Genomic DNA, 24,079 nt, shown 5'->3' on the forward strand with positions numbered 1-24,079 from the left:
GCATTACTATCGATGAAATTTCCAAAACAGAAGAAAAGGAAAGAGCAATCAGACATGCAAATTAAATTGGCGGAAATCTTATCTTTAAATTGGATATCACGGGCTTGTAACAAAATCAGCATGGAGCTACTAGTAATGCTCATATTCTATTACATCACTATTGAAAGAAATTTCAAAAACAGAAGAAAATGAAAGAGCAATCAGACGTGCCAATTGAATTGGTGGAAACCTTATCTTTAAATGTGATATCATAGGCATGTCATCCGCTACAAGGGATTAGTTCCTTCATTGAAAAGCTTGATAGAGTTGAGAATTCAACGAGCAAACCCCAATTGAAGCTTAATTTGGGAATCCCAACCTGAAATGGCTCCGGTATCAGTCCTGATGAAGCAACTGCTGCAGCCTTTTATGGGCATATCAGAAATTTACAACCCCCCTCTGTCCACCTTTCTTCTTCTTCTTATCCTCTTGCTCACACTTGTACAGTTGCTGAAAATCACCAGACGTAGTAGTAACCATCTCAACTTACCTCCATCCCCACCAAAGCTCCCCATTCTCGGCAACCTTCACCACACTACAACAATAATGAGCTTTTGCAACAACAAGGGTTTGTTGCCCAAAGTATAAATTTTGTTGCCTTAGATTGTTGCAACAAAAATACGTTTGTCGGTAAGATCGTCGGCCTAGCACTGGCGCGCTCTATATTCAGCAACAAAACAAAAGTTTTTTTGCCTTAAACATCTTTTTGCAACAAAATAGATTCGTAGTAAAAGAGTGTCAAGCTAGTTTACGAAATTGTTTTGAAACAAACACTTTTGTTGCCCTATCACTAAATGTTTTTTACAACAATATTATTTTGTTGCTAAGAAATAGAATAAATAATTTTACTACAAAACAATTGTGTAGAAATAAATTTTTTTCAACAAAATTATTATATCAAAATTTTTGAATTAAATACAATGATAATTAATACCATTATAAGAAAAAAGAAATTAATTAATTCAAAAGAATTATTATTATTGATTATAAATACATAAAAATTATTACAAGATGTAATATCTATTTTTTTAAATTACAAATGAATATAACTTTATTGATTTCCTTCATCTTGTGGTGTGATTGAACTTCAATATTTCCTGCAAAAAAAAACACAAACAATAATTAGTTAACTTGTAAATGTAATAATCGTGTAATATTGTAATAAAAAAAGATTAAAAAAATAAAAAAATTACACCATATTGAAGAAAAAAATAAGAGATAAGAAGATAGAAATTGAGTTAGAGAATGAAAGAATGAGAATTATACATTAGAGATGAGGGAATGAAAGTTAAAGAAACTTATAGATGAGAAAGTTTAGAATAAAAGTTAGAGAATGAAAGAATAAAAGATTAAAAGAGTGAAAGAAATAAACTGTATGAGATATAAATAAAGGGATGGAGTTTTTAGCGACAAAATTTCAATTTTGTCGCTAAAACTTATTTTGGCAGAAAACCACCCGCCTTTTACTTTAAAAATTTTCAATTTTTTTAGCGACAAAAGTCTACATTTGTTGCGAAAAGTATACATTTGTGACAAACTTTATCTTTTGTTTCAAAAAATAAAAAATTTTGGCGGAAATAAAATGATTTAAATCTTTAATCTTTGACTTTTAGTGACAAAATTAGAATTTGTTGCTATAAATACACATTTAGCAACAAAACTCTAATTTTGTCACAAAAAGTCAAGAAGTTAAATCTTTAAATTTAGAATTTTAACTACATAGATTTGGCAGCAAATTATTTTTTGTCACCAATGGTTACTCTCTCGTGACAAACCTATTTGGCGACGAAGATTTTGTCACTAAATGTTTTGGCACAAAAATATTTAGTTTGGTGCTAAAACTTTTAGCAACAAAAAGCTAATTCGTTGATAATGTATGTCTTTAGCGATGAAATATTTGTCGCTAAAAATTTTAATTAAATATTAATTTATTTCTTAAGTATTTGGCAACAAAATATTTTTTATGTTGCTATAACACACTTGAGGCAACAAAGACAATTTTGTTGCTAAAAAACTTGTTGCTAAAGGCCTTAATTCTTGTAGTGCCAGCTTTTGGGAACTCTCCCTCATCGCTCTCTCAAAGATCTTTCGGAGTGGTACGGCCCTTTGGTGTCGTTTACTTTGGCAATTCTCCAACCCTTGTGGTTTCATCGGCTGAGTTGGCTTGTGATGTTGTGCGCGGAATACGGAATCAAGCGCACTAAATAATTACAGAAAAATAAAGGACACAAGAATTTACGTGGTTCGGTAATTAAACCTACATCCACGGAGGCAAGAAAGAATAATTGTTTATTTAACAATTAATAGAGTACAATATTTGAGTAACGAATCTCACTTCCCAGAAACCCAAATATACCCAGTACTCTCACACTCTGCAGGAAAGATAAATTTCTCAGACACACTTCTCTCACTTCTCTCAAAAGCTTAGAAACTTATAAGCTTAACAATTTTGGGATGCAAAAGAATGGAAGAAGTGCCATCTATTTATAGGGAAAATAATGGCACTATTGCACCAACCCCTTTACTATTCCACCTAACCTAAGCCAATAGTCAATGGTGTCCATTTGGCAAATTTGACAAATTTTTCAACTTTTCATTTTTTCTTCAAATGTTTGGTAGCTCTTTGAAAAATTGCCACATGCATGACTTTTCAACAACTCTCCACCTCGGCGAAAATTTGTCCAAATCTGAGCTGACTACCAACCAATCATCATCCCCAAAGTGGTTGCATCTCTATGACTGCCTACGTATCCAAAATTTGGGATCAAGCCAACCGTAGTTCAAAATTCCCAAAGGACATATCTTAACACAATCGAAGGATTTGAATTAATTTCAAACAATGTTGAAACCTAACTCCAGAAACTACCTTCGTCAACATATGTGATGGATTATCTTTGGTATCGATCTTTCTCAACAACACAACACCGCTCTCGATAATCTCTCTCACATAATGATATTTCACATCTATGTGCTTCGTCCGAGCGTGATATGTTTGATTCTTCGCAAGGAATATTGCACTTTGATTATCACAGAAGACCGCAATGTTCTCATGGATTACTCCCAAATCACTTAACAAGCCTTTCAACCAGATAGCTTCTTTTACAACTTCAATTGTTGCCATATACTCTGCTTCCGTAGCGGACAGAGCAATTGTCGATTGTAGAATCGACCTCCAGCTAACCGGACCTCCACCCAATGTGAATACATAGCCCATGGTTGATCTTCGCTTGTTAAGGTCTCCAGTGGAATTAGAATCACAATACCCAACACATTGTTGACCATAATCCTTCTTGAACAATAACCCAACATCAGCTGTCCCATACAGATATCAGAAAATCCACTTTACCGCAAGCCATTGATTTTTACCCGGATTGTGCATGTATCTACTAACCATGCTCACTGCTTGAGATATATCGGGCCTTGTGCATACCATAGCATACATAAGACTACCCACAACACTAGCATATGGAGCACGAGCCATGTAATCGCGCTCTTCTTGAGATTTAGGACATGAAGAAGAGCTTAATTTGAAATAAGGAGCTAGAGGTGTACATACCGGTTTAGTTTTGTCATTCATACCGAATCTTTCTAGCACTAGGTGTACATACCGGTTTAGTTTTGTCATTCATACAGAATCTTTCTAGCACTAGGTGTACATACCGGTTTAGTTTTGTCATTCATACCGAATCTTTCTAGCACTAGGTGTACATACCGGTTTAGTTTTGTCATTCATACCGAATCTTTCTAGCACTTTCTTCAAATAAGACTTTTGAGTCAACCATACGCTCACATTCTTCTTGTCTCTACGAATCTCCATCCCAAGTATTCTCTGTGCATCACCCAAGTCTTTCATCTCGAACTCAGAAGCCAGCTGCTTTTTTAATCTTTCGATCTCATTTCTATTCTTCGAAGCTATAAGCATATCATCGACATAGAGTAACAAATAGATGAAAGCTCTATTTGGTAGTCTTCTAAAGTAAACACAATGATCGTGTTCACTTCTGGTGAATTTCTGCCCTTGTATAAATTGATCAAATCTTTTGTACCATTGCCTTGGAGATTGCTTCAGTCCGTACAAAGATTTAATCAACCTACACACATGATTCTCCTTTCCAGCAACTCTGAAACCACAAGGCTGAATCATATAGATTTCCTCCTTTAAATCTCTCTCATTGGCCTCCTTGTTGCTATAAAATCATCATTATCTACATCATCAATTGTTTCTTCATTTTGTGGGACATCAGAAGAAACAACCTCTTCTTCAACTCTAGGTGTCACCTCCATAGTTGAACTCTTCTTTGATGCAGAACTAACTAGTACATATGGAGTTGCATTAAACTCCACCCACTGCAATACCTCTTTGGTCTTGTTCTCCACCTGCTGAGAACTTGAAGCTTTCATCATTGAAGCTTCATCAAATGTGACATCTCTGCTACACACAAACTTTTTATCTTCGAGATCCCAAAGCTTGAAGCCCTTTGCTCCACCTTTGAATCCCATAAAAATAGCTTTTCTAGTACGAGGATCCAGTTTACCATCTTTGACATGATAATAAGCTGGACACCCGAATATACGAAGGGAATCATAGTCTTGTGCATACTTTCCAGACCACATTTCCATAGGAGTTTTACCTCCAATTGCAGCAGAAGGCAACCGGTTTACCAAGTGACTTGCGTAGCTCACAGCTTCAGCCCAAAACTTTTTATCTAAACCAGCATTAGATAACATACACCGTACCTTCTCCAGTAAAGTACGATTCATACGCTCAGCCACACCGTTCTGTTGCGGAGTATGTCTCATCGTGAAATATCTTTTAATACCCTCGTTCTGGCATACTTGCAAGAATGGATCAGAAGTATATTCACCCCCATTATCAGATCGTAATACTTTGATCTTTCTGCCAGTTTGAGTCTCCACCAATTTTTTCCATTTCACGAAAATCTCTAGAACCTTATCCTTTGCTCGCATGGTGTACACCCACACACGTCTAGAGAAATCATCAACAAATATAACAAAATAATGGCTTTCACCAATTGATGCAGTCTTGGTTGGTCCCCATACATCACTATGAATATATTCAAGGATCTCATGAGTATCATGATTAGCTGTACCAAACTTGACCCTTGTTTTCTTGCCTACTACACAATGCTCACAGAAACTTAATTTACAGGTTTTGGTACCTTTTAAGAGTCCATGCCTCATCAGAGTTTGCAAAGACTTCTCTCCAGCATGTCTCAGTCGTACATGCCATAGCTTGGTGGTGTCACCGTGCGCCTCAACAACATTTGCTTCATTAGTTGTACCTCCCTTCAAATAGTACAGATTGTGACGCCGAACCCCTTGCAGAATCACCATAGCCCCATGTGTAAACTTCATTATACCATTTTCAATGGTAACCTTGTAGCCTTTAGCTTCCAAAGCACCCACAGAAATTTGATTTTTCTTTAAAGCTGGAACAAATCTAACCTCTTTGAGTTCTCTAACCATTCCATCAAACATTTTGAGCCGAATTGTTCCTATCCCCATTGTGCGACAAAGTTGATCATTCCCCATCACAACTGCACCGGATTCCAGATTACGAAAATCTGTAAACCATTCCTTAATAGGACACAAATGATAGGTTGCTCCAGTATCAAGTATCCACTCGCTCAAACTAGCCACGTATGCTGCAGGAGTAATACTTAGTGAATAATCAGAGCCCTTATCTTTCCGTGCCATGTTTGCTGCTGCTGGTTTCTTCCCATCTCTCTTTTGAGCCTTTGGACAATCTTTCTTCCAATGGCCCTTTTCATAACAAAAGGCACACTCATCTCGAGCTATATTTCTGCTTCTCGATTTGGATCGAGAATTCTTTCCACCACGCTTCTTCTGTTTCTCCATCGCCCAATTCTGCTTACCAAAGCTTCAGACGATGCTCGTTCAGAATTTTTATCATTATTCTGAATCTCTAAGCTAGTCAATACTGTGCAAACATCTTTAAAGACGATCACACTCTTCCCATATATCAAAGTAATCACAAAATGGCTAGATTCCTCTGGTAGTGAGTGTAATAGAATCATAGCCTTGACTTCATCCTTAATATCTTCATCAAGATTCTTCAAATCAGCAAGTAACTTTTCAAATCTTGAGACATAATTGTGCATTGACACCCCAGACTTCATTCGAAAACCATATACTTGGCTCATTGCATGAAGGCGATTTTCAGGACTTTTCACCAGGTACTTCTTCTCCAATGTACGCCACAAAGTCACCGCACACTCCTCATCTTTCACTAAGTATTTCACCTCCTTGGTCAAACAAGATCTGATCTGAGCACATGCTTTTTCATTCATACGATCCCGAATTTCTTCATCATACAAGTGTCTTTTATTTTCCAGAACAACATCGAGATCGATTTGAATAAAGGCATCCATAACTTTGCGCCTCCACATGCCGAAGTTGATTTTCCCATCAAACGTTTCAACATCGATCTTCTGGCCTCCTATAACAGGTGCTGAATAGTGATTTGACAAATCTCGCCTTTCACCTGAAGTGTCTCCTGAAATAGTCTCGGTAGATCTCTCCTCAATTCTGGAAGTTTCACCTTCTACCATTTTTTCAACGAACTATTTTCACTTGAAAAACAGTCTCTATGATGTTAATTTTGCGTGAATAAATGCACCAGGGAAGGTCCCAGAAAACTGGACGGGAACTCGGTCCCAATTAAAAACTAGAATCCTTAGACGCTTATCGCCTTTGTTGACAGAACTTTCCTAGACATGCAAAAATACACACTACTTACAATAGACTGTCTCCCAAGTACAAATGGCTGTCTCCACCGTATGTGAACAGTACCGTATACGGAAATAGTACCGTATACGTGAACAGTACCTTATCCCCCCAAGTACGAACCTTCGGCTCTGATACCACTTATTTGTGCGGAATGCGGAATCAAGCACACCAAATAATTACAGAAAAATAAAGGACACAAGAATTTACGTGGTTCGGTAATTAAACCTACAACTACGGAGGCAAGAAAGAATAATTGTTTATTTAACAATTAATAGAGTACAATATTTGAGTAATGAATCTCATTTCCCAGAAACCCAAATATACCCAGTACTCTCACACTCTGCAGGAAAGATAAATTCCTCAGACACACTTCTCTCACTTCTCTCAAAAGCTTAGAAACTTATAAGCTTAACAATTTTGGGATGCAAAAGAATGGAAGAAGTGCCATCTATTTATAGGGAAAATAATGGCACTATTGCACCAACCCCTTTACTATTCCACCTAACCTAAGCCAATAGTCAATGGTGTCTATTTGGCAAATTTGCCAACTTTCCATTTTTTCTTCAAATGTTTGGTAGCTCTTTGAAAAATTACCACATGCATGACTTTTCAACATGTGAAATGTTTAAAACTCATGATATTGTGATCTCGAACCGGCCCAAAACCACACCTGCTAACATCCTCCTATATGAATGCCAAGGTATCGGGTTCTCTAATTACGGCGAGTACTGGAGACAAGTTCGGAAGATTTGTGTTCTTCAACTCTTGAGTGTGAGAAGAGTGCAATCATTTCAGCATGTTAGAGATGGTGAAGTTTCAAGTTTGATCACTAAAATTCGCCTCTCATGTTTTAATAAAGGAAGTCCTCTTAATTTATTAGAGATGCTACTTATTGCTTCCAGCAATATAGTTTCCCTCTACGTCCTTGGGAGGAATTTGATGCAGAAGAAGAAAATACTGGTCAGAGCAATAAGTTTGGTGAGTTATCAAGAAGGCTGGAAGAACAGTTTGCTGCCTTTTGTGTAGGAGATACGTTTCTATTTTTGGGGTGTTTAGACGTTCTCTCGGGACTCATTGGTCGTCTCAACGCAACTACTAGAGCAATAGACGCTTTGCTTGATCGGGTGATTGAAGAGCACACGAACAGGGCATCATCAGGAAGTGATGATGATGATGACCAATCTAATAAAAAAGACTTCGTGGATATACTCCTCCAACTTCGAAAGGATGGCATGCTTGGAGCAGAGCTCTCTCAGGACAATCTTAAAGCAGTTATTCTGGTCTAACCTTCCTCTTGACTAGCTAGTATTAATTATTATAATTATTAGCTCTCTCTATATATATTTTACATCTTTTACACACTTCACGCACGCAAAAGCGTACCCTTGCATATACACATACGTGCAGATCAATACTAATGGTTTTTCATGTTTCACATTCTCAGGACATGTTTGTAGCAGGAACTGATACTACTGCAACAACACTAGAGTGGGCAATGGCAGAGCTAATGAAAAATCCAACTAGTATGAAAAGAGCTCGGGAAGAGGTTAGAAGTGTGGCAAAAGGGAAATTAAATATAGACATGAAGGATATTGAGAAGATGGACTACTTGAAATGTGTCGTCAAAGAAACTCTGAGATTGCATCCACCAACTCCCCTTTTGGCTCCACGAGAAATAACAGAGTGTTAGATGGAGAGATTATAATATTCTTGCAAAAACTAGAGTGATTGTAAATGCATGGGCAATTCAAAGGGATCCCCAAGGTTGGGACCGGCCAGAAGATTTCTTGTCAGACAGGTTTTTAAATAGCCTGGTGGATTGTAAAAGCCAAGACTTCGAATTCATCTCCTTTGGTGCTGGAAGAAGAGGATACCTAGGGACGTCATTTGCGTTAGTTGAAGTTGAGTATGTGATCGCCAACCTTTTGTACTGGTTTGATTGGAATTTGCCTCTTGGTAAAGTTGAGGAGAATTTGGACATGTTTGAAGTTAATGGGCTAGTGGTTCATAAGAAATTACCTCTTCATCCTGTGCCAACACTCTATTCACCTTACCCTTAATCTTGATATGTGTAGCAAAATTTCCATGGTAGTTATGCTCTAATCATGATTGTGCTCTTTTAATTTCCCCCTTGTGAAAAATTGTACCAGTGTTGTTTATTTTATTCTATGTTCATGGATTCCTTGACGAGAAAGGTATTATCAATTTTGTCACTTCTCTATATTATATTGGTCCTCTGTTTGATCTTTTTCTATAAATTCCATCAATCGATTAAGGTTTATAGAAATACGAGAAGTTGACAATTACCAGCGGTGCTAGTGGTCGTGGTTGTAGAATGTTATATCCATCAAGTTGATCAGAGATTAATTACAACTAATCAAAGAACAAATAATTATGAAGCTGATATTATGAAAAGAAAAATTATGATTAAATGTTGACAGCAACGGTAAATATGTATAATCATAACATCAATGGTGTTGATGGGAGATTATCTGTCAAAATTGTTTTTTAATTCCTATTTTATATTATCGTGGCTTGAAAGCGACTGTATGTCGATCATTCATTTATTTTCTAATTCCTATTTTATTTATACGAATTGTTATTTAAAAATTACTACAATTTCGCATTGCAGAAGAAAAGAGAACAAAAATTAGTTCACGGAGTAAGGCAGATCTACAATAATAATAAACGCATAAGGAGGAAGTTGAAGCACGCGAGACCAAACCCTGTGAGTAGCCTCATTTAAGAATCTTGTAATTGGGTTGTCTCATAGAGGAGTTCAAATAGCAGGTACTTAACTATTCTTTCTTTTTCTTTCTTTTTTTTTCCAATTAGCCACTAACCACTCACCTGAATTTTGACTTAGTGATCTGCATAGCTCACATATGATAATACTCATTTGGAACATATTTCAAATTAGAAGTGCGGTACATAGTGTAACACATGGAAAAGGCCACACGTAGCTTAGTAAATAAAAGCGGCAAGTTGCCTGCCTCATGTAATAAAACCTGAGTAACTCATATATTTTTATATCAATTCTAACAACTAGTTTTTGAACCCTATATTTTTGGAGAAATCCAAGTATTTAGGAACTCATATGAACCCCAACGAACCCTAGAGTGTACCAGAATCTATGAAAAAATTACTATTATTACTATTATGTATTCTGTGAAACATTTATATTTGATACTATGATTTTTAGTATCATCTTATGATTATATGTACGTACATTATATGATTGATTGAGTCATGAGATGTGATTGTCAGTCATCATACATATGCCCTCTCCAATAGGTTTTATGCATGTATATTGAGAGTAGATTACCCCGTTCGTGCGATATAGTTAAATTCCAGAGGGTACTGACATGTTTTTCCTTTGCGCTGCTTGCGATGATGATCCTGGCAAGTATGATAGTTATTCTCCTGGGTATTACTTGGTGCTATTGGCTATGTATGCGTATATGATTTTTCATATTTGCTTATGTATTATGTTCAGTGTGGAGTTATATCATGTAATTATGTATAAGCATTAATACACTAATTTATTTTTATATAGATATAATTATATCGACTAATTGCGCCATAAGCTCCTTATTTTTCCTATTTACCCCGTTTCTCCTAGGTTTCTGTAAGATTTCGTATGGTTCAGTATCTAATCAGTTGAGGATGGGCCACAATATGCATTGTTGCACAACTTGCATTTTGAGCACGTTTATGTTTATATGTATATATGTATAGTGAGATGTAAAGGTGCAAGTTTTGAATATATTTTCGGTTGAGCCACATATATTGTCATATGTTTATAATGGAGAGGCCAAGGGCAGTTTTTTATTTTCATGGATTAAGTTTATGTCACAAGCTTTAGATGTAAGATTACATGATTTGCCTTGGATCTGATAGATAGGTCGGAGCGGGTCATGTCACATAGAATATTTCAAAATGGTGCCAGTTTTCTAAAACACAAGTAAATCAACATATTATTCTATCATAGGAGATTTCATGTACCCATTGAGTCAATTAACATTTAAAAATTAATTGCTTTACATGTGAATAAGATTAATTTGAACTACATACCTCTTCTTCCATAAGAGATTTTATTCGTTGAATCAATTTCTAAAAGTATCTATAAATTTACTAACCAAAATTAATTCTAAAAGTATCAATTTCTATTATACAAATGGCATTAAATTAAAACATATAGACCAAATTACAGAAAAAAAATCATTAAAAAAATCATCTCATATATAAATAATTTCCCTTATGTCACTCTTTGCCTTATAATTTCTCAAGAAAATGAAATAATAACTAGGCAACCCAAGAGGGGGTGAATTGAGATTTTTAGAACTTGAGGTAAACAAACTACACAACAATTCAATCTATTGCCTTAATAAAATCAAAAGCAATAAATTTAATAAAGCATAATAATAATAAAAGAGTAAGGGAAGATAGATCAAACACGTGATTTTTACGTGGTTCAGCTAACCGTGCCTACGTCCACGCCTCCAAGCTCACCGGACTTGATGATTTAAGCAAGTAAGCCTCCCAAGGCTTCAACCACTCTTACAATTGACTTTCAATGTGTCAATGAACCTTTACAACAAGAGATTATCCCCCAATCTCTTAACCCAAGTGTGTATCCCAACACTTACAACCTCTCAATTTAATTTTTCAAAAGGATTTTAAATAAATCTCTCTCACACAATGTTTGATTACCAATGAAATTTTAAAGTGTGAGTAAATGAGATGAATACAAGAATTTAAAGCTCAATGAAAGTTGTGTGCTCAATAGTTTGCTCAATGATAAAAGTTGAAATATCAATTGTTTGTGTTTAAATGAGCCTTTTTAAAGTTTGAGCTGAAAACTAGCCGTTACAGACAATTTGCTCGAAGTTAGATCATCGTTAACTCGAAGTCGGATTGCCGTTTTGACTTGAGCAAGTTACCGTTTGACAAAATTTCAAATTGTTGGATCACCGTTATCGTCCAGTGACCCGCAAAGAAAATGCTGGCTTACCATTTTCAAGAAGTCGAATCGCCGACAGTGTCCAGAAGTGAATCTTCAATTCTGTTTAATGTTAGTTAACCGTTATCAAGATGTCAATTAACCGTTTGCTACATTGACTGCTACAGTGAACTATTTTTCAAAATTATAGTTTTGTTCTAAAACTTTATAAAATTATATTATGGCCCAAATCTTTATGAAACTTGTCAAATAAGTCAATTTCTAAAATTTTAAGCAATACTTGTTAATTTCAAAGTTTTCAAACATTTTCAATTAGATCATGAACTTAGAAAACAACTATTTTCATAAAATCATTTTGCATTTAAGTATAAGCCTTTACTATATCAAATTAACGATTTATTTAAAATGTATGAAAAATAGTTGTTTTCCAAGCCTTTACTATATTAAAATAACGATTTATGTAATCTTGTTTGTTATAATCAAAATCATTATTATAAACATATTCATGTCAACAGAAACATCTCACAAATTTCTTTCAACACAGTAATATTTACTGTGAATTGCTATAACAATGGTGAAAATTAGAATACACGCTGTTAGATTGAAGGACCTTGCGCGCTTCCATAGCTATTGAGTAAAGAACAAATTTGAAGAATTCATCGAGCCGTGAAAAAATTTGGAAGAAAAGGGCTTTATATTCCTAGAGCAGCCAACGGAAGTAATGAATAGCATCTATACCACTGTAGCACGAAAATGATGGGTCAAGTTTTGCTCTCACCCCGAAGACCCAATCATCTCGATCGTTAAGGAGCTTGTTGCAGCAAGATCAACACAACATTTATGTAAGGCAAGTGCAAGTCCCCTTAAACTCTCGAGCTATTAATGCCGTCTATGACTTACCTGCTGCTGTTGAGTGTGAATATATAAAATTTACTAAGAACATGATGGAAAAGAAATTGGGGGGGGTTTAAAACCTTAACTATTCAGGGTAGTGAATGGATGAATAGGGAGGGGCAAGTGGTTAGTAAGATAGATTTGAAACCTATTACCAAGGTTTAGGTCAAATTCTTGAAATCGAGAGTAGTGCCAACCACCCACACTACTATGGTTTCCCAAGATAGACTCGTACTCCTTTATGCTATAGTTAAGGTTTAGCCATAGATGTAGGCAAGATCATTAAGAAAGAAATTAGAGAGTGTGCGATAAAAAAAAAAAATCTACTGCATTGTTATTCTCTTCTCTTATCATGGGAATTTGTGAGGCCTTTGGAGTGAAATTTGAGGAAAGTGATGAAAAAGTGAAGAATGAAGGAGCCATTATAGTGAGGACAGTTGAGAGGATTGCTGGAGAATCTACAACTGTAGTAACCTCAGAATGCCTTGTTACTGCTAAGCCAGAACAAACTACATGGATTGAGAATATACTTTAATAACTCAGTGAAGCCGTGAGGCATGTGTCCAAGCACAAATAGAAGAAAATAAGTGATTTTGGACTTACTTGCTGCATCTTGAAGCATAAAAGAATGAATTTTCCCTGCACATGAGGAGCAAAGATGCAGATTTTCCTGAGTTATTGCTGCAGTAGTCTAATTTTGGAAGCGCTGAGGAAGCTGCTCTAACAGAAGTGAGTGAAGATGTAGAGGCTGAAAGAGAGTCTGAGGAAGAACAGTAGCTAGAGCAAGGGGAAGCAGAAGATGTTGAGGCATCAAAGGAGTCAAAAGGTGGAGAGCAGGAAGTAGAGGAGGAAAATGAGAAGGAACCTTTAATGGTGGCTCCCATAAGCAAAGAAGAAGAGAAATTTTTAGTTGCAGAGGAGTTCGAGTAAGAGTGGGAAGAGGACGTGGATGCAGCCATAAAAGAAGCCATAAGCAGAGTTGCTAGGACAAAAGAAGCAAGAAGTAGCTTGAGAAACCTTATTGCAAGTATCACTGCTGAGGAACCAACATCAGTAACACTTGCACGAGTTGTTACATAACAAACCCCAATAAAATCCCCAGTCTTAGTTGTTAGGGCTTCCAGTAAACGAAAAAAGGGCATAACCTTCTGGAGGTACTACAGTACCAGAAGAACCAGAACCTAAGAAAACAAAGACAACTTTGTCAAGGCCATAGAAACTGCTGGGACTCCTCCAACTAGTCCAACTAAGAGCCAGAAAAAGAAACAATCGGTTACTGTACCACAAGGTTCACTTAAGGAATGTTTGAGGAGTAGATTAAAGAAGAAGTGAACCTTTTAGCATGTACTGCATCAAAACTTCTAACACTAGGAGAGTATCCCCTGCTAGCCCACTTTAATTTTTCAATTTCTGAAACTTTTCTTTTCCTTTATGTATTTCATCTTGTTTCTTAAGGATTTTTTTTTATTAGTGTATGCATGTTATCTTTAAATCATTTTATGTGCATGTGAGGACACAATACCTCTCAAGTTTTTGGGGCTTATGCTATAGTGTAATGTGTTTATGAATGCGTGTGTTTTTGTTGTGTGTGTAGCTCTATTATTTAGTATTTGCATTTGGATTATAAAACCCAATGAGGATGAATTGAGTGTTGAAATGTGGGAATAAATGACTGCCAAGTAGAGATAGCTTATGGATGAAGGTTGAAATTCTATCTTAACACTTAGGCTTTGGTTGAGTTTTGTGAGAATGTTGTAGAAAAACTAGGTAGTGCAACAAGGTTAAGTATATTTCAAGTTTGAGGGAACCTAATTTTTTTTTTCAAAATTATCACAAACTGTACTAGTTATGAAATAAAATTCTACTCCAATGACTTAGCTGCCGAGTAACCAGGGCTGAGAATGTACTTCATATGTAGACTTGAGTTAAAAGGCAACGAGAGTTATGAGCATTGTTGTAGTAACCCAATTTTGAAAAAAAAAAGAAAAAAGAGCAAGATAGGTCATCTGTCTAAGATATTGAGTACCTAGGTCTATTTATGAGTCTCATGTTCAGCCTTAAGTCAAAGGTGTCCAAAGATAAGACTATGTTATAACATCTTAAATGTTTTTGCTGCAACATTTCTGATTTGCACATTAGTCAAGTAATTGGGTATCATCATTACAAGTGTTAGACATTCACATAAAAAAACAGTGTTACATTGAAGAGTATTTATCTATGAAAAAGAAAAAGAATTTGCTATAGCACAGTTTAAACCTATTTTTGACCCATGTTTCCCCCATATATGAATGTATTAGTGTTTTATCTTTGAGTTATGTGTGATGCCTGTGTGATGCTGCAAAAACTCTAGAGCTTGATCAAAGTGCTATACACGCACAATGAACAAAATAAGATCTAAGTCTTGAACTGGAACAACTATGGTAATTTTGCATGTTAAGAAGGTGATCTGAGGGTTGATGAATCCTAGCAAGCTTAATGACAGAGTTAAGTTATTTGTTGTATGATTGCATGATTGAAGTGTAGTGTTGTTGTTATTACTTGAGGACAAGCAATGGTTTAAGTTTGGGGGTGTGATAACTCTATGAAATGAGAGTTATCATGGCACTTTTAGATTTAAATCCATATCACTTAGAGAGTAAATTATGTATTTTATTGCATTTTTAGTTACATGTTGCATGAGCATCTATTTAATTTTGCTTTTAAGAAATTGATTTTGTTTTAGATCATTTTGTGCTCTGATTGTGTGTGATTGAAGGTGACCAAAAAGAACTTGGTTGCAAAGGAATTAAAATAAGTCTGGAACAATAAAGATGTTGTAGCTGTTGCTACAACAATCCTGTGGCAATGATGAACTGGATTTTGCGTGCAATAACTAAAAGATTGCAATCCAAGGTTTTAAAAAATTAAAGACATGTGGCCACACGCTTTTGGTTGCCCTAATTCTAAGTTATAAACGAAGACACATGAAAAGAAAAAAGAGAGTCGTCACAAGGAAAAAATAACGGAGAAATCAAAAAGAAAATAAATAATAAGAGAGATTTGAGGCTGCAACAGAGCATTCAAAGAGAAAATGGTGGAGACATCACAAAGACCAAGCAGAACTCAATTCTTCTTCTTGTTTTTATTTATTTATAGGAATGTATTTGATGGCAAAAACTATTTTTATTACACCTATGGCATTAGCTTGATCTGAGTATGAGTTATGGTCATGGGCCTCTGTTGATTTAGCAGTCGATAACGATGCTATTTGTCGAGCAAGACCTTCAACCATCTTCTTGACTTCTTTGATTCCCGAAGTTGACTCGCCAATGTGAACCTCATTCACTCCCTTAATTCTTCTAGTATTCCTGAGTGATCGACTCCGTTGTTGGGAATCATCCACTTGTCGCTGGAAGAATTCTAAAATCTCTGATGCACTTTTTGACATTAGCTCTCCTCCACTTGCTGCCATTAGCCATTCTTGCACATTCGGCAATAATCCCTCTAAAACGTGTTGGCATTGGTGCCATTTCTCGTACCCATGATGTGGACACTTCAAGAATAGCCCATTGAATCGCTCCCATGTTTCGAAAAACTACTCGTCCTCTCTCTGGGTAAACTCTGAGATTTCTCTGCGAATAGCATTGGTTTTATGCACTGGGAAATATTTATTTAAAAATTTAGTTACCATTTGTTCCCATGATGTGATGCTATTAGCAGGCAATGTATTGAGCCATGAACGAGCTCTATCCTTTAAAGAAAATAGAAATAGTCTAAGTTTTACATCATCATCTGAAAAATTCTCATATTTAAAAGTTTGACAAATAGCATGAAAATCATTCAGATGATTATATGGGTCCTCATTTTCTAAGCCATAGAATGTGAGGAGACAATTTAGCACACTAGGTTTTAGTTCAAAACTCCTAGCAGCTACATTTGGGTATCTTATGCATGATGTGCTCATATTAGCTAAAGGACTGAAGTAGTCCTTAAATGGCCTCTCCTGTGGTTGCAAATCCATTTTATTTTTAACTTGTTTGTGTGTGCGAAGTGTTTTCTCAAATTCAAGGTCTATAGGTTCAAGATTAGGTAATAATGACCTTCGACCATGCATGCAAAACAAATAAAATAAATATAAAGATGGGAACAAAACAAATAAAAATAAAGAAGAGGGAGAAATTACGATACTAACCTTATTGCGCTATTACAACCTTACTATAAAAACACACTAAAAAAAATACGTGAAAATAAATTAACTAAAAATAAATTAATAAAAACAATTACAAAGAAAAATAACTTAAAAATTAAATTGCAGAATTGTAAAGAATAGAGAAAGAAAAGAAATTATTACCTTTAAATGCATATTCATTTTTTTTAATAAGAAAAAAAATACAAGAAAAAAATAAAAGAAATTATTCACAAAAATTAATTTTACAAATTAAAATAACTTACCTCCCCGGCAACGGCGCCAAAAACTTGTTGTGCAAATTTTATTGAACTCGCAAGTGCACGAATCTATTGTAGAATAGATTAATGGAGACGAGTGTCGATCCCACGAGGAGGTGGATTTTAATTATATGTAGAATTAATTTTGTATGAGGGTGGTTGGATTTGTGGTGAAAGTGACTTAGATTATCTTAAAATTGGAATTGAAATGGCGAGAATAAATTGAAGAGAAATCTATTGAGATGACGTACTTGAGTATCTGGATCCGTATCAACATGCATCATGGGCTAAATATTCCTTATTAATACCAATTAAATCATGAGGGGGGAATCCACACCTCATGAACCACACTCTAATCAATATGGTACTAAGGGCTTATCGTGCCAAATAATAATAACCTTGTACTAGAGAGCCGGTGTAACCAGGGCGGTATCTAGACAAGATTAGTATTATTTGTCGACGAGAAGTCAAATCATCCACAAAAATTAGAGGGGAAGAGAAAGTAAATTTACCAAATAAAGCTCATGACACATGTTGAGACTTCACATTCAACCCAAGCTTGAAAGAAAATTAGCCACTCATAATTGAACTAGGGGCAAAAAGGGAATTTATTAAAATTCATAAAAAATACAAGATAGAGAAGGAATTACAGAAAATGGATCCCAAAAATGGATTCAAAGATATCAAATTAGGGGGGGAGGCCCCCTTTTTATAGATACATGGAGTAAATCATGGCCATCAGATTAAAAACAGTTTGGACGCTCAGGATTACGCCACGTCATTAGTCAACAATACGCGGTTTGACCACGCGGATAAACAGTAACACAGTTTGACCCGAGTTGAACAGTGACGCAGTTTGGTTGAAAATAATCCTGTGCGATGCATGTACCGTACGCGAGATTTTTGGTCCACTGATATGCTGCCACGTCACCATCAATAGTACATAAAAATTTTAGTCCAACAGGATCGTGACACCTCATCAGTCAATGCCACATCATCGATCAATGCCACGTCATCGATCCGTCTATGTGAACAGTGTCGTGAACAGTAACGTAGACAGTACCGTACACATGAATAGTACCGTACATGTGAACAGTGCCATTTTTCCTTTTATGCTCCTCCTAAGGTTTTCGACCGTCCTGAGTTCAAAAGTGATGTCCGTTTTTTTGTCTGATCTCTCGTTTATTATGAAATGACTATGATGTCCCTAAAATACATAAAATACTTAATTAAAATAAAACACACGGAACTAAATCAAAAGAAGGTTAAATACATAAAAGTAAGGGTGTTAGTAAAACTTAAAGTGTAAAATGACGATTTTCTCCTTTATAAATATACATTTTCTAACACTCAACACACCCCCCAACCAGCTTATTGCTAGTCCTTAGCAAATAAAGCGAAAACAAAATTTAAATCCAAAATAATATATATATATTTTTAACACTCATGTTTATTCAATTAGACTAATGATAGTAATCAAATAAAAGTATAAGCATTATCTCAATCTAAAGAAACATCACACCCGCATCAACCATCCACATGAATCAGCCTAATAGACTTTGTCATAGCTACCTTCAAGAATGACATGTCAAACCTCAAAATCTCACTGGAAGTAGTGACACTTTCACAAAGAAATTAAACCCAATAAAAATAGTCACTCCAATGAATGATAATTGAGAGAAAATAAAAAAAAAAATGATATCACATGCTCTCACCAAGATGAAAGAAATATGTCCTTAGCTTAAAAATAATACGATCTCAAGTCAAACAAGAATGTTAGGCAACCCACTTTATTTATCTTTATTTTTCCTTTTTTTTATTATTGTGCATCACTACATCTTTTTAGCCCATATAACTAGCTTCTACTTCAGACTATAGTTCCCTAAAATAAAAAAGGATTTTTATTAGGACGTAACGTAGGCTAGGGACATGGTTAACAAAAAAGGGAAATAAGGAAAATAAAGTGTATGTTTGAGAAAAATGCAGAGGAATTTTTTTTTTTTTTGGAAGTTGCAAGGTGGATTTCGCCTATTATTGTTATTTTGTTTTCTTCTTTTTTTTTGAATTTTTTTTTGCTTATGCTTGGCACAACGTCACTGAACAAAATAATTATTTACATTTTTCTCAAACATAAATAGGTGATGGAACTTATAAGACATTGGGTAATACTCCAAATCGGAGTGGGTCAAGATGATAAGTTTAACAAATAAAAGGCTTTTTTTTTAAAGGCTCAAAATGGTTAACTATGGATATTTCACAAAAGAGATGGCTAGAAAGGCTCAAACGGATCGAAAATGGCCTTTCCATCGTCTTTTAGGGCTCTAAATAACCTTCAATATCTACTAGTTAGATGGGCCTCCAAATATAGCAACACACATTTTTTTTTCTTTTTTTTAATTTTACAATTTTTTTTAAGGGTTAACTCAAAAGAAATCTAGAGATCGTGTATACAATAATAAACTGCTAAGTTGTATAAAGAATGAGCAAAACGGTTACTCTCCAAAAAAAATAGTAGGCTCAAAAACTCACTTGGTACTTATTATGACATGTTCATTCCTTCAAGCAACTCATATTTGTCTCCGACGTCAACATGTAAAGTAGCAAACATAGTGTAACATCACTTAAGACCAAAGATAATACAAATACTAAAATTTCAAATTAATCATGTCATCCAATGTTAAAACAAATCACAAATTTTTTTTTAAACAACATTCTACCCCCTAACCTATTCTAAACATGAAAGGAAAATATGCATGCAGAAATGTGAAAATGATGCAGAAAAATTAATTAGAAAAGTTACACTTAAAATGATAGAAAAAGAAATTTTTTTTATTTTTAACTAAGAAGATGCGTTTCTAGAGGCACTACACTCTATATTCAGCCATATTCGACTCAAATATTTGAAAATGTATATTTATAAAGGAGAAATTAAAAAGAAGAAGAAAATGTCTGAATTTTTTTTGAATTTTTTTTATTATTTTGTTTTTGAATTTTTTTTTCAAACGATGAAAATGCGTTTCTAGAGTCACTACACTCCATATTCAGCCATTTTCAACACAAAAAGTTAGCAATAGTTAGTTTCTACAACAAAAAATTAGTAAAAACTTAACCAAGATTCCACAATTGTCGACTATTCCCTCCCCCCAACCAGAACGAAACATTGTCCTCAATGTTTTAAAGGAAAGAAGTATTGTTTAGAAGACATCACCTGGGTGGTGCAACACAGAAGAAAATATTTACAAGTGGAGAGTTAAGTCTAAATTGTACTTCTTACTGCGGCTATTACCATCATTATTTGGACGCTCCAACACAAAGGTCCAGGGGTCTGGCTCCGGTTTATAAGCTTGTAACAGATCAAATAGCTCATTAGCAGTGTGAGCACAAATAAAAAATTTTTTTCGCATTGGAAAGAATGAAATAGTTTTTTATTGCATGGTTAAGAAATGCGATAAAGCCATCATAAAAGTTATTGACATTTAACAAACCGATGGGTTTCTGGTGAATGTGCAGATGGGCCCAAGATGCTAGTGTGATAAGTGCCTAGCACACTAGGTTTTAGTTCAAAACTCCTAGCAGCTACATTTGAGTATCTTATGCATGATGTGCTCAAATTAGCTAAAGGACTGAAGTAGTCCTTAAATGGCCTCTCCTGTGGTTGCAAATCCATTTTATTTTTAACTTGTTTGTGTGTGCGAAGTGTTTTCTCAAGTTCAAGGTCTATAGGTTCAAGATTAGGTAATAATGACCTTCGACCATGCATGCAAAACAAATAAAATAAAAATAAAGATGGGAACAAAACAAATAAAAATAAAGAAGAGGGAGAAATTACAATGCTAACCTTATTGCGCTGTTACAACCTTACTATAAAAACACACTAAAAAAAATACATGAAAATAAATTAACTGAAAATAAATTAATAAAAAAAATTACAAAGAAAAATAACTTAAAAATTAAATTGCAGAATTGTAAAGAATAGAGAAAGAAAAGAATAGATTAATGGAGACGAGTGTCGATACAACAAGGAGGTGGATTTTAATTATATGTAGAATTAATTTTGTATGAGGGTGGTTGGATTTGTGGTGAAAGTGACTTAGATTATCTTAAAATTGGAATTGAAATGGCGAGAATAAATTCTAAAATTAGAATTGAAATGGCGAGAATAAATTGAAGAGAAATCTATTGAGATGACGTACTTGGGTATCTGGATCCGTATCAACATGCATCATGGGATAAATATTCCTTATTAATGCCAATTAAATCATGAGGGGGGAATCCACACCTCATGAACCACACTCTAATCAATATGGTGCTAAAGGCTTATCGTGCCAAATAATAATAATCTTGTACTAGAGAGCCGGTGTAACCAGGGCGGTATCTAGACAAGATTATTACTATTTGTTGACGAAAAGTCAAAACATCCACCTCAATTAGAGGGGAAGAGAAAATAAATTTACCAAATAAAGCCCATGGCACATGTGGAGACTTCATCTTCAACCCAAGCTTGAAAAAAAATTAGCTACTCATAATTGAACTAGGAGTAAAATGAAAATTTATTAAAATACGTAGAAAATACAAGATGGAGAAGGAATTACAGAAAATGGAGTCTAAAAGATGGATTCAGGGATGCCAAATTAAGGGGGAAGAGCCTCCCTTTTATAGATACATAGAGTAAATCATGGCCATCGGATTAAAAATATTTCGGACGCTCAAGATTACGCCACGTCATCAGTCAACAGTACGCGGTTTGACCACGCGGATGAACAGTAACACGGTTTGACCCGGGTTGAATAGTGACGCGGTTTGGTTGAAAATAATCTTATGTGATGCATGTACTGTACGCGAGATTTTTGATCCACTAATATGATGCCACGTCACCATCAACAGTACATAAGAATTTTAGTCCAACAGGATCGTGACACCTTATCAGTCAATGCCATATCATCGGTCAATGCCACATCATCGGTCAATGCCACATCATCGATCCGTCTATGTGAACAGTGTCGTGAACAGTGTCGTGAACAGTACCGTACACGTGAATAGTACCGTATATGTGAACAGTGCCATTTTTCCTTTTATGCTCCTCCTAAGGTTTTCGACCGTTCTGAGTTCAAAAGTGATGTCCGTTTTGCCGTCTGATCTCTCGTTTATTGTGAAATGACTATGATGCCCCTAAAATACATAAAATACTTAATTAAAATAAAACACACGGAATTAAATCAAAAGAAGGTTAAATACATAAAAGTAAGGGTGTTAGTAAAAATTGAAATGTAAAATGACAATTTTCTCCTTTATAAATATATATTTTCTAACACTCAACAAGAAACAGTCAATTTCATTAAGTGAGTTTAATCACTCAATTACTCTTTTCCCAATGAGTTTGCCTTTGTGTTTGATTTAAGAAATTTCCTTATTGCATTTTATTTGTTGCATTTTTAATTAGATTCGTGCGCATATGAGTATAATAAAATTTGCACAGTAGAAAAAAATCACAACAATTGTTATTAGAGCATGGTTTGAGAATTTATGATTTTTTTATTAATATTTGTAATAACCCTCTTTTAATTTTCAATTGTCCTTATGGGCATATGCAATTTGGATTATTATTCCGCATATAAATAAGGTTGAAAGAAAATTATTGGTACAAGAATTTCTTCTATATATTATTTTGTTACAAAATAGCAAAAAAGAAGGGGGGCAGCCCAAGATGGGTTTTGGTTGTTGGCTGCGCAATACCTAAAGATGAAACTAGGGTTTCTTTTAGATTTTTTCATGAGGCACCCTAAGGTTTCTTTGATTTATGTTTCTGACCAAAGTTTAGAATTTTGTTGCATCTAAGTCCGACAAAATTTGTTGGTGGCCAAAGGAAAATATGTGATTTAGATATTAAGAGTGACTTTTCCATAAAGATAATTAATGTCCCTTAAGGTATTATAAAATCTGAAATTTGGTATAAAATTTTAAAAAACAACCAAATATTAATTTATGTAGAACACATATATTTGTTAATGTTCATGTAGTTTGATTTCTATATTATATATAATTTGTTAATCACCAAAGTGGTTAAATTAGAAAGTTTCATAAATGTCAAATTAAATTCAATTTCAAGTACTCATAATTATTGTGATGCTTATGATTGAATGACATGATGATTTTGTTGTATAGGAATATTGAAATTCATAAATTATAAAATATTTAGGAATCGCCTAAAGGTTGAATAATTAATTTTATGATCTATAATTATGATTGTGGGTAATTAGTATAATTGATTAGATATGTTTAGTATATCCAAAGATAGCAGGGGTGTCCAGTTAATATGTATTTGATTACTAATTATGTGAAATTAAAGTTAAGCATCAATTATGTTTATTGTAGTGTATTATTGTATCCCTCAAAGGTGAACTTCAATATGCACTAAAATTTTATGTGAATTTTATCTGAATCTATATTATGTGTTTAAGTTCAAAGCACTAATATGTGAGCATTTATATATATTTACAGAATTTGTGCCGATTACTCTTTATTTGCAAGATTCGTCCGTTGTTATGTTCAATGGCCTTAATTATCTAGATTGGTCTGAGCAAATCTAATTTTGCTTAGGTGTTTTGGATTTTGACTTAGCATTATTACCTGAAAAGACAACTGCTATTACTGATAAAAGCAACGCCGAAGAGAGATCACTCTATAAGACTTGGGAGAGATTAAATAGACTAAGCCTAATGTTTATGTGGCATAATTCCAAGAACTAAAAATGCGAAGGAATATATGAAATTTGTAAAAGAGCATTCTTAGTTTGAATTGCTGATAAGTCTCATAGTGGACATTAATGGGTAAATTAACAACATGTAAGTTTGATGGTACACGTACAATGCATCAACATATGATTGAGATGATAGGCACAGCAACAAAATTGAGGTCCATAAGGATGGAAGTGAGTGAGATTTTCCTTATGCAATTCATTATTAACTCTTTACCTCCTGAGTATAGTCT

General features: G+C 34.7%; 1 non-coding gene and 1 pseudogene across 1 annotated transcript; both read left to right on the plus strand.

The window, feature by feature from the left end:
* The first annotated feature begins 363 nt into the window (after positions 1 to 363).
* LOC18047389 lies at positions 364 to 8,870 on the plus strand (annotated as a pseudogene).
* A 7,312-nt stretch (positions 8,871 to 16,182) lies between these two features.
* Positions 16,183 to 16,286, plus strand: LOC112100476. Its single transcript, XR_002906846.1, has one exon. It is a non-coding gene; the product is annotated as a small nucleolar RNA R71 (small nucleolar RNA).
* Positions 16,287 to 24,079: the final 7,793 nt, after the last annotated feature.

The sequence above is a fragment of the Citrus clementina genome, unplaced genomic scaffold (genome assembly GCF_000493195.1).
Source record: "Citrus clementina cultivar Clemenules unplaced genomic scaffold, Citrus_clementina_v1.0 scaffold_3, whole genome shotgun sequence".
In the NCBI taxonomy this organism is placed as follows: domain Eukaryota; kingdom Viridiplantae; phylum Streptophyta; class Magnoliopsida; order Sapindales; family Rutaceae; genus Citrus; species Citrus x clementina.